Source organism: Linepithema humile, chromosome 2 (genome assembly GCF_040581485.1).
Source record: "Linepithema humile isolate Giens D197 chromosome 2, Lhum_UNIL_v1.0, whole genome shotgun sequence".
Classification (NCBI taxonomy): Eukaryota; Metazoa; Arthropoda; class Insecta; order Hymenoptera; family Formicidae; genus Linepithema; species Linepithema humile.
In genome coordinates, this window is record NC_090129.1 from 33,145,932 (window position 1) to 33,155,349 (window position 9,418).

Consider the following 9,418-nt stretch of genomic DNA (forward strand, 5'->3'; position numbering starts at 1 on the left):
ATTGTACTCTCACTTTCTCTGCGATATTGCTGTCGACCCGGTTTCCGACGACACAATTTACTCCGCCAAATGGGAAAGTGAATGTTGCCGTCGTTACTTTTATCTGCGCGAGAGAAATTCTTTCCAAAGGAGTGGCAGGGGGTCTGCGCTATGGTTCTCTGTACGATACCGTGATGAGAATAAGTAGGCAACAGTATGTAGGACATGATACGCAGATTCATTAATCATTCGCAATATCGTTACGGCTAACTCGAAATCTTTCATCTTCGGTTAAACAAGCTGTCTCATAGATGATGAACAAAATTGAAATCATCATAAAAAGTCCAAATCAGCATTAAACAAGAAAGTAACTCGGGAAGATCAAATCGACAGCCGTCGGAAACTTCGCGACGAGTGTGGTAATTTATGCGTTGACGAACGCCTTGTGATGTTTCCGCTTTTACGAGGTCATTTCGAGTGTGGCCATCGCGTGCCACTTTGCGCGTGTCGCGCACGGGTTTGTGCATTCACAATTAGTAGTCACGGAGTCTACTAAACGACACCAATTACCGGCGAGTAGGTGGCAATAACTGTGACTTGTGAATGGCTGGCAATAACACGATATAGGCTATTAGAAGAAAAAAAACTTAATCAAATTTCTATTATTTATTTTTACGACACACACACACACACACACACACACACAAAAGATTTTCTGTTAAAACCAATTATTACAACATCTTAAGAAAATATCTTCAAGAAGGATAATAGTCTGCACTTTCTATGATTATAGAAAAAGTGAAAAATAAAAAGTTTTTTTAATTCCTCAATCAATTTTTTAAAAAAGTTTTTTTATTTTTTTACTTTCTCTCGTATTTATGTTTTTTTGTTTGATATTCTTTGTAAAGTAATCAAAGCGCCATGTAATCTAAATAAATAATTAATGTGTCAAACAGAACGACATATATAATTGATCATCCATAATTTATTTTACTACTATTGAGCACTTTTCGATTTTAATGGTGAGTGCCATAAATCGCGTACGCCAATATGTTTTTTAACCACTCCTCGGTCGAATCGAAGGAAAGTTATAGACGAGCACTAATCAGCGTAATCAGAGGGTCGTTAATATCAGTCCACCTTCGCGATGTCGTTTCGCGTGGACTGTTGTGGCGCGACGAGCTTACTATACCCCGGAAATAGCTTTCACTTTCTCCTCTCCGCTTCGGCCGGTTAACTTTCCCTGCCGCTTGATATCGGCCGACAGCAGTCCCGGATAAACGGCCGCACGCATACACGCTTTTGTAGATCGAAAGAGGGAGAAAGAATCGGGTTTCTGGGTCGTCCGATGGCACAAAGAGTCTACTCATCTCTTTTGCACTCGCGACGATTCGTGAACCCGTTCTGAACCCGAGCACCCTTTACTAACCACGCTCGCCTTTCATCAAGTGGCGTAACGCAGAGGTGAATCCACTTTCTATATTCTATTTCGAATGTTTGTCTCGCGATTGAACGCGAGATATGGGTATCGCGTCCTGAAACGGCGGACATTCATTTCGCAACTCGAAACTAGGACGAGAAACGCTCATTGTCAGAATTGCAAATAAAATAACAATTCTTCATTTCTATATTTATTTATAATCCAAAGCATAATAAGAGTCAATCAACGAGAACGTACCGTGTTCAAATAAAATTCGAATGTATTTGTAGAATCTATTACAAGACAAAACAATGGCAAAGATTTCCTAAAATTTCTTTTTAGATTTCCTTCTATGGCAACAAAACGTTCACAGGTATATGTGGCATCGCCCTCTCCAGAAGAGCGAAAGGAGACGAGAAAGTGGAACACGGCCAACGGCCTGCTAACCTGGTGACACACATTTCCTGCTTGCCTCAACGAAAGTGAAAAGAATCGCTCTTTTATCGATTCGCGTGATGAGAGGAATACTTGACGAATTGCATTTCGCAAGTTTACTAACAACAGATGTAAAGCCAAGAACAGGAGTAAATATGCGGAAGCGCGATTAAATGCTAACTGATTAAGACGCACGAGATGTAACTTCATTCACAATGGTTGATTATTGTAGAGATAAGAAATTTCCAACGTTCTCGTAAGTTTTTGAGAATTTTGAAAATCACGCACCAAATCCAATTTCTAAAACGACAGAACTGAATTATACGTTAAAAATTTAAAATATGTAAATACAAAGATCAACATATTGTAACACGAAAAACGTATTTTGAAAATCGTCTTTGTATTCTTAAGGCTTTTGTACACACCTGATGGAAAGTTTCAGCTTTCACCGAAACAACAGTTTTAAAGAATCATCACAAGTGAAACACAAGACGGCATGAATAATCGACGAATAAATTTTTTCATCAATTTAAAAAAAGAACATCACAACTAGCGAAATGTTAAACCATACGAACAATAATTGTAATAATTGCGATATAATTTTAAAAATTGCAGTGAGATCTTTGGAGGACAAAGGATAGCGCGATATCGTGCTTCAAATCACCCTCTCCTTAGTTAGCAAAGTCTCGATATCCTTGGCTCCGCTTTTAAAATGCGGACATAAGTGCACTTTGGCCTCAACTTGCTCATAGACATCTATAGACCATTCGGGCGCAAAATACACATATATAAGTTTATTCATTCTTTGAAAATATTATTATGCAAAAGATGTAATCTCATAGCTTCTCAATCCGCAAACACACGAATTTCTTTAGAAATAAATATCCGTTCCGTACATCAAACGCGAAATATTACAAAGTTTACGCAGAGCCGAAAGAAACGTTCGATCTAATGTCAATATTATAGATGTGTAAAAGCGCGTTCAATGTTTTAACGACATAAATTGGAAGGAAAATATTTCTGTAAATATGTCTATAAAAATTGTTCTCATCTGTCGACGCGTGTCACAAATTCCTGAAAGTTCGCTATGTATCTTAATTATATATTGCGCGATATGGAATGTATGCACTGTACAACAAACGACGATGCTGCATTTAATACATAACTCGCATTTCTATTCAAGCTTCCTAGAAATTCTCGTCTATGTCGCCAATTCTTCCGGCATTGTGGGCATTTCCGTTGCATATTTTAACTGCGTGATTTCAGGCGATGACGGCTACTATTAATATAGCGACTGAATAAGAAATCGACCTTGGATGTGAAAATGTACGGGGGAAGAAAATGTAATCACGAAATACGTACAAATCTCGCAAAGATCACGTCGATCGATATAATGCTAAGAAAATGTTCCGTTTGCACGCCAGCTTCTACGGACGAAAATAATATAATGCTGCACACCTTCTTGCAAGAACATACAATCATAACTGGTGATTTCAGATTTTGCAAAAATGCATCTAAAATTTATTTAATATAGATAATGCTTGTTTGTGAGAAAAACAATTGTAAATTAATTTATTTTCTTGAAAAATAGAAAAAAATACTCCTAAATGACAGATTGATGAAAAGAGAGAGAGAAAGAAAGAGAGAGAGAGAGAGAGAGAGAGAGAAAGAGAGAGAGAAAGAGTAAGGATCTTTACCTATTTTAACCAGAAAGAAAACACAAAAAAACCAAGGTCACGTCGCACATTGTACTTCCTTTGTAAGTTATAGAAAAACCATTTTGGGAAAAAACGTTATCCTCAGTTTTTCTTCAATAGTAATCAATCTCGTAGTCCAAGAACGAGACAAATTTGATGTTCGAGAAGACTTGACTATTGACAATGACCTTTTATATTTCCGGGAGAAAAGCTACGAGAAAAACAATATCCCACCAGGACCACTGCTCAATGCAAGATATACGAGATGACTATTGTAACAAAAAAATTTTTTTCATTTTTCTAAAATGCTTGCTTAAAAAAAGCACTACTGCATTCTTTAAAGGTGCTTTAATTTCTAGAAAAGACGTCTTACATCCGAGATTTCAAATATTAAATTTATTTTAGGCACGAGAGAGAGAGAGAGAGAGAGAGAGTTAGTCTGGCGTATCAAAGATACACGCGGAATTGGTCGGGGTTAACTTATTGTTAGATTTTAATAAAATGCATCTTTAAGAATATATAATGTATATATATATATCGCGTAAAAAATTTATCTATTTCTATAGCTGAAATATCGAGCTTTTATTTAAAAGGTTAAGGTTTGTACATGTGCTGTAGATTTCTCGCTAAATGCTCCGCGAAACGCCCGCGTAGTATGTATATCTTTAGTTATATTTGCAGGACGATACGTGAGATTAAATCTAAACTTGTTTTGTATGAATAGCGTATACATCAAGTCCAACTAGAGTGAATCGTTGTGTCATTCGTATACCGTACCGTAACGATAATACGAGTAGCATATATGTGCGTTGATGCGCCCACGTGGAATAGGTATAGATGTAGCCTCGAGATTTCAGGTCGATAGCCGTGACGTCAGCGGCTTGCACGGGCGAGAGAGAGAAATGGCGAGATAGAGAGAGAAGGAGCGAAAGAACTGATGAAGTTCAAGGTTACCGCGCTCGAATGCACGTCCCACGCGGAAAATAGGAAAAGAGGGCGAATGGATTTTCCAGGTCCAAGGAAAAACGTCAACGCCTAGAAGAGACGCGCTATATCCGCAACGGAGCTTATTAGAGGTAAGGAATTACGCTTTCAGAGACGTGCCTTCGGACGATCAAATTAATAAAGTCTTCCTCGTCGAAGATAAAATAAAGACCGAATTAAATTGAACATTTCAGGGAAAGTTTCAAAGTAAAAATAATATTTTCCAAAAAGTAAATAAAATATTGTACAAAAAATTTTTAATTTTAGCTGGCCAGAACACACGTGTCGAAATAGAGGGAAAAAAAAACACGTTGCATTTTATCAAGAGCATTGCAAAGATCAAAAGTTTATGTTCATAATTAAATCGTGCCTCGATTTCATGTAGATAGTAATACGTGTTAATTTTTTGCGAGTTAACCTTGGTAGGTGTTTCGTAAGATGTTCTGGTGATATCATCACTACACAATATTTACTGACTACGCGGAATAATGACGCAGATGGCCACCGATACGCAACGTCCCGTCGGTCACGAAGCGTTATCGGACGATTAGCCGATTATGTCGAAAAAACTTGATATCGTAATATTGTACGACTTTATATATATGGCGCAATCGGCATGAAACCTCGTTATATTCGAAGCATATGATATATATTAATCGACATGGACTCCTTATTGAATTTTTCAAAACATTTTTGTCCGCAAGCGATAAATATTATGTTATTCAATGTTACGTATAATTCGGCAACGAAACCAACACGCAAAGCTATGCTGCAGCTAATTCACTAGTTCAAGACTGAAATCTGTTATCTCGATACTCGAGTGTCCTCGAAACGAAATCGTATTTGCGTTGGCACGCCCGGACGTGGCCCGGACGCGACCCGGACTGAGCAGCCTTGAACTTGCTCGCCCCCGGACAACTCACCCTCAGCTTCCAACCTTCCACAGTCTCTCCTCTCTCTCTCTCTCTCTCTCTCTCTCTCTCTCTCTCTCTCTTTCTCTATCATATCAAAAGCGCACATATTCCGATATATATCGCAATAAGAATACTCTTGACAAGACAATAAAAAAAAGATCGATGTTGTGAAATTCAGACGCATAATCTTTTTATTTCACGCAGATAAAATACGTCAACGCAGACAGGAGCAAGAGATATTCATCGACGTAAGAGATATATTTCGCGTAAGTACGATATCATTTACAGAATTCGTTTATCGGCTCCGACGATTCTCCGCTTCTATCCTCCCGCCCACGTACGTATTTCATGTGGCAAAAAGTCGTCTCATCTAAAGGGCGCGTCCTACGCCAGGACAATCGACAGACCGACCTCGCGCCGCTCTCAACCGCGTATAAACGGGCTTGCCCGTGACCAACGGGGACCTTGGCAGTGGCTCAGGACGACGGAGGAGCGACGGCAGGGCTGGCGTCGCGACGCAGACGCCGAGTGCGCGCGCAGTTCGCTCGATGCATCCGGAGGTCGCGCTCGCGCGTCGCCCCGCGCGCGCCGGGAACGATAACCTTGACCTTATACTACGGCCCGATGGCGAACAAGGTCCATCCACTCTTGAACGGTTGAAGGTCGACGGTGCCGCGGCCGGGGGCGGGATTGCGAAGGGTGAAACGGGGATAAGGGGGAAAGGGGAACTTAGCGAAATCCAGCTAGTCGCTCGATCTCCCTCGAGGACGCGTTAACGATCCTCAATTACCGCACCCTCGTCAACTCCCTCGCCTATTTTCTCTCTCTTTCTCACTCTCGCTCTTTTTTTTGCTCTTGTTACGAACTATTCGTTTCCTCTTTGCCGCTCTTCTCGCGTATATGCGAGGACCTATCCGCTATAAAAAGCTTTGGGACTATAAAAGTGAATTGCTGGTATACTTGCGTGGAATTGTATATTTTACCAGAAATAAAGAGCGCTCGTGTTATACTTTCTTGCTACGCTTGTTTCGATTTCTCATTTTTCTTATACCGTATACTTAACCCTAATCCCAACCACTGCTGTCTAATTCACAGCAGCATATCAAGGATAAAACACGATGCGAAATAAATTAGCAGCAATTAATCATGCAAATATAACAAATTCACTCACCGGTCGATGCACCGCCGTTCCCGTCTTTCTACCTCGCCGCCATGCCGCACACTGGGTAAAATTGCAGTGTTCCTGAAAAAAAGTTTATAATTTTTGAAATACTAGATTTATTGCAATTCAATATTTTATAGAAGAAAGTTAGATGTCTAATCTTAAGAACAAAACAATAATATCAATTAAAAATATGAAAATTATTAAACTATTTTAAAAACTTATTAAACTATTAAACTAAATTAAAAATCGATGCGTGCGGGCTGTTTTTGTTTTGATCTAAGCCAGTAAGCGAGCCAGCGAGTAGTGAAGGAGAGATCGCCGAGTCGAGAAGACACATGTATTGCGACAAGTGTATTTCCATTATTAATATATCTTTCATTAATTTAAAAAACTCTGTTTCTCAGTAGAAAAAAACCTTACAATATCAATTAGAGAGTCAGATGTTTTTATTGTATAGTTACTAAGGAGATCCTGTTTTTTTTAAAAGATAGTTAACATTAGCTTTCCTGCCTCAAAAGACGAAAAGACGCAATTAAGCGCAGCCAAACTTTTTTTTTATGTGTTTGTAAAGATATAAGGAATATCTAAAAAAAAAATAGGTCGAAGGGAAACGGAGCTAGTGTAGAAAACTTTAAATATTTAAGGGATTACACCACTTTAAACCTGAAAAATCAACGTTATTTTTGGCAATTTTAAAAAAAAAAAATCATTAAATAAATATCAAATCTGTTATAAGTTTACTATTATACACATCTTAAAGTATACAGAAATTTTTTTTTTTTTTTTTACAAAATGGCGATGCTAAAGCGGTGTTTATGATAGTCGGTTTTGAGAAACCGCTTAATCGGCGTGCAGGATAACTGCAATACCACTGCTGCATCATCACATCTTTGAAAAAAATTTCGAGAATTAAAATTTTAACATATAAGATTATTTTTATAAGATAAAAAAGCTACATTTTTAGACTTAATTATAACAGAAATAAACCTAGTAAAAAAATTTGAAAAATATACTTTTTTCCGCTCATATACCACTGTGTGCCGCTTGCTTTATTGCCTCCTTGCTGTTGCTCATTCAGCCATTCCCGAGTAGATGAGACGAATAGATGCGATGTGATAATTGTCCGCCACTTCGTACGGCATTTCCAACACTCACAGCACTCGTGATGTACGGGATGAGAAAATCACGCGAGACATGACTCGTTACTCCGCTCGTTACTTTGCACGACGCACTACAACCGATTATTACGCGCGACACACAATGACTTTCACTTTTTATTCGAGAAATACGAAATATGTGGTTACAACTTTACGACGATACATAAATCGCATTATCACCTTGCTTCGTCGCGTTGCGGCGCGAGGAATGCCAACTGTAAACAAGCTCGCGTATTCTGGAATTTTTGTCGCGTCTCGCTGTCTGTTCTATTGTTTAGAGCTATTCTACAATGTGTCGCAAATGTCCCGTCGCCAATCGCAAAAAATGACAATTACTAATCGAAAAGTGCTATTTCTAGTTATTTTTGGTAAGACGGGGCGACGCATTGTAAAATGGCTGATTCACGAATACGAGATGAGTTAATGCGACATGATAATTGCTCGCGAGTTTGTACGGTATTCCTAATGCTCACTAGCAATACGTAAAACAAATGAAACATATGAAATGGATCGCGACAATTCGTACAAGTAGAAGAGATCGCATTTTTCTGATCGACGCGTACAAGTGAGTGATCGAGACAATCGAGAAGGACGCAACAAATATCGGCGTTAAGAAACATACCGGCGACGCCGGTAACGATCTAATAGTGAGTAAACTGTATCATTAAAGAATTAATCATTCATTTGTTTCGATGACGTTGCTTCTGGATAAGCATTTCACGTATTTTCCTGTAATAGGAAAATACCTCATTGCAATAATAGCGAGCCATGACGTATACTTTTCTATATTCCGAGCCTAATCATGTTAAGATAGCCATCTGGGGACAGATTTATTAAATAAGACCCCCCTCGAAGTAAGTGTACTTTCTAATTTCGACAGGTGCAGGCAGCACGGTCGCGATAAGCGAGTTACCAACTGTTTACATATCCATTCAAGTTTTTTTATTTCAAAGTTGCCGTAATGTTTCAAACCTAACGGTCGTCGCGAGTGATCGGAAGAAGAGATGTACGATCTCCGCGGTTCGCGTAATTTTATCCGTCCGAAATACGCATTGCAGGTGCAAATCGGGTCCGGGAGTGCCGTAAAAAGTAACGGGCGAGTGTCGAGTCGCGTTTATTAATCCGTACGGCCGACAAAATAGTCGCGTCTTTCCGATGGACGCGGACGAATGAACATTCGAAACAATGGATGATTTATACAACAGCGGAGCAACGGACATCAGCATATCGAAAAGACAGAGACATATAATATCAATCGCAGCATATCAAGAAAAGATGATGACGTCGATGATGATCGAGCGGTGAGTGAACTTCATCATTGAAAGACTAATTATGTGTTTATTTCGCGGCGATCCGACATCATATTTTGTTACGTATTTCATGCCGCTCTCGACGCGTCACACAATAATGAAATTGCAAATGCCGAACCGAGTTTCAATAGAATGTTGAAATAGCCATCTACGGACAGATACATTAAGGGGGTATTCTAATGTGGTAGATAAAAAAAAATTTTTTTTTTTTGCATATTATAGTTTGGGATCTTGAAAATGTGTCCATAAAATATTAAGATGAAATTCATAAAATTGACTGAGCTATAAAGGTTTAAATGGCGCAGTTAAAGAGAACACGGCTACAGTATTGTTAACTTCTTTTCAATTTTTTCTGCC

The 9,418-nt window shown here is 38.9% G+C and overlaps 1 long non-coding RNA gene across 1 annotated transcript in view; it reads right to left on the bottom strand.

Annotated features, from left to right (window-relative positions):
- The window catches only part of LOC136997998 (uncharacterized), a 50,720-nt gene extending 43,820 nt beyond the window's left edge, over window positions 1-6,900 (bottom strand). The window contains exon 1 of the long non-coding RNA XR_010888572.1: window positions 6,601-6,900. This is a non-coding gene — a long non-coding RNA (uncharacterized lncRNA). The remainder of the gene's footprint in view (window positions 1-6,600) is intronic.
- Window positions 6,901-9,418: the final 2,518 nt, after the last annotated feature.